The sequence below is a fragment of the Gavialis gangeticus genome, unplaced genomic scaffold (assembly GCF_001723915.1).
Source record: "Gavialis gangeticus isolate Ggan-Ray unplaced genomic scaffold, GavGan_comp1, whole genome shotgun sequence".
NCBI classification, from domain to species: Eukaryota; Metazoa; Chordata; order Crocodylia; family Gavialidae; genus Gavialis; species Gavialis gangeticus.
Window position 1 is genome coordinate 10,420,480 of NW_017729009.1, and position 2,632 is coordinate 10,423,111.

Here is a 2,632-nt window from a genome sequence, read left to right on the forward strand (position 1 = left end):
CCTCGGTAACCCGTTCCAATGTTGTGCTCACCCCAGGAAGAAGTTAGTCAAAAGCAGAACCTGAGACCCTGCACTGATGGGAATTCGGGGGAGGGTTTAAACAGCTGGGCCCCAACGTGACCCGGATCTACCCTGTATTCCCAGCGTACGTGCCTTGCGGGGTGGCAGCACTGTGCCGACACTCCAGCGCTTGTACATGTGACGACATATGGGCCCACAGAGCCGCAGTAACGGGCAGTGCAGGCACGGCAGTCCAGCACCTTGTCTGGGCTAATCATCACCCAAGTAGTTTAGCCCCTTGAGGGATCACACCAAGCTCCAAGCTGCTGCAGCTAAGCTAGCAGTGCCCAAGGGGGCTGGGTTACAGCTGGCTGTGGTGGGCCCACACTGCCCAGCAGCTAGGGCAGCGACCGCAGCATGTGCCCTTCCTCAAGACCAGGGCTTGGCTGGTAAACAGTTAACCGAGGGCAAACGCTTTCCCTTCCTGCCTCGTCGGTACTGGACTTTCCTTCCACAGCATTCACCCGGCTCCAGCCCCATGGGCCGACGGCTGTAGGAGCCCAGTCGCAGAGACTGCCGCTTGATACAACAGACCCGGCAGTCTCATTCCCACGGCAATTCAGGGTGATAACGGACTGTACCACGCCCTGCTGCCAAGATGCGTCTGAATCCCAGAGCAGGCTGGGAAGCCACCATGAGCAAAAACTCCTTTGGTCCATTGTTTTCCATGCAAAGAATGAATGTTTCTACCTTTTTAGTTCAATGGAAGAGTTTCCTTAGCAGCGCCACGGCCCTACCTGGCCTTTGCTGTGACCATGTGGAGAGTTGCAGCCCTTTACAGCACCCATCCTTGAATGTGCAGCAGGCTGAAACCTCTGCAGAGCATCACGGCGGGGTGGGCAGGGAGAGTCTCCTCCAGGAGGTGTTGGGTTTTGCTCTTAGCTCCACCCGAACAACCAGGCTGACTCCAGGAGTGCTTCCCTCCACATACCCTAGGAGCAGTCAGTCCGTGCCTCCCACCACAACCGTGGCCTTCCCTCTAAAAGAAAAAAGGGTTTCCCTTCCTCCAGGTCTCAGAGATCCCTTCGATGACCCCGAACACCATGTTGCGCATGCAGCGCTGCCTGCCCGAGCGTGCAGACAACCCAAGACCATCATCCCAGCCTCTCAGTGGATGAATATGTTTAACCAGAAAACAGTAGTAAAGTGGCAAATGGGTTCCCTGCTGACCACACTCCAAGAAGCCTTCGGTAAATATGTGTCGCCCATAATCCTGATCTGCCACCCAGGGCAGCCTGCCCAGGGGCTTCATTTCAGAGCATCCCTGCCTGGGCTGCAGCCTCCCTTTCCATATGGAAACACCCTCTCCACACTCCTCATTCATGCAGTAACTGCTGCGGGATTTCTTCCTGCCCTGCAAGACGCACACCAAGTCCAGGGGTTTGGTCAGGACTGAAGGCCAATGTATGACAGCCCAATGCAGCTATGGGGAGCTGCCGACATGAAAGGAGTCACCCCAAGGGTGGGTTTGGCCCAGGGAAGAAGGTGCTTCAACTCCAGGCCTCCAAATGTCGCTCGTTGAAATAAGACCTCACCTGGTTCTTCGCAGCTGAAGGGTGAAATGAGCCTGGAGCGTCGCCGTCGTCCGGGGACTCTAAGCAGAGTTTTCCACCCAGCTACAGAAAACAGGCTGGCGTTGGTAAGCCATGATGACCCAGCCAGGGTGCAAACTTCCAGCATGGCAGGGGTTGACCGTCACGCAGGGAGGACCTCTCTCTCCTTCCGAAGCAGATCTCTTCAGTGAAGATGCCGTGCGGCGAGCACAGCCGACATCGCACTTGCTGTGAAAACAGCCAGCGGCCCGTTTGATTCTCTCGCCCTGGGGAGAAGGATGCGTGGCCTCGCTCCGCAGGTCCGCAGCTCTCAGCATGTGCTTGTCCTTATCAGAGCCCGCACAGCCATGCCTCTTGCTGACACTGGCCTGATAGCAGAGGCAGCCGCTTCCCTGAGTGGCCACCCCACTAGATTTCAGGGCAGACAGAAGCCTTTTGCCTGATAGCATCTGGCCAGGATTGCAGCAGTGACCCAGGCCGGGGGAGTTTCGGGGTCTCTCTCCATCTCCCAGCCTTTAACGTGCCCATTGCTCAGGCACGGTCTGAGACAGAGTGACACCAGAACGGCAGCATTGGGGTTCCAGCAGGACCCAGTTTCAGGCCTCTGGCTTCTCTCCCCACGCCAGGCTCTAGAGGTGGCTTGTCTGCCCCCTGCCAGCAGCCCAAGGTGCCGGTGAAGAGGGCATGAAGCTGAATTCCTTAGTCCATGGGGAGGGGGTGACTAGTCCCCAATAGCTGGGGCTCAGACCAGCACCAAGGTAGCACTGCAAGGACCATGGAGAGGAGCAGCACATCTGAAATAGCCTCCAAAAAGGTGCCTGGGCCAGGCTGCAGGGCTTGGAGGTGCCCACAGGGCCCTGCCATCGGTGCTAGCCTCAGCAACCGGAGAAGGGTGCAGCCTGCGACCTTCCTGACCAACTGGAGGGGGCATCTGCCCCTCCACACTATACCAGCCCCAGGTGCAGCATCCCTGGAGCCATGGGGCCCCGGCCGGTTCCCTTCTCTCCCCCTTCCCACAG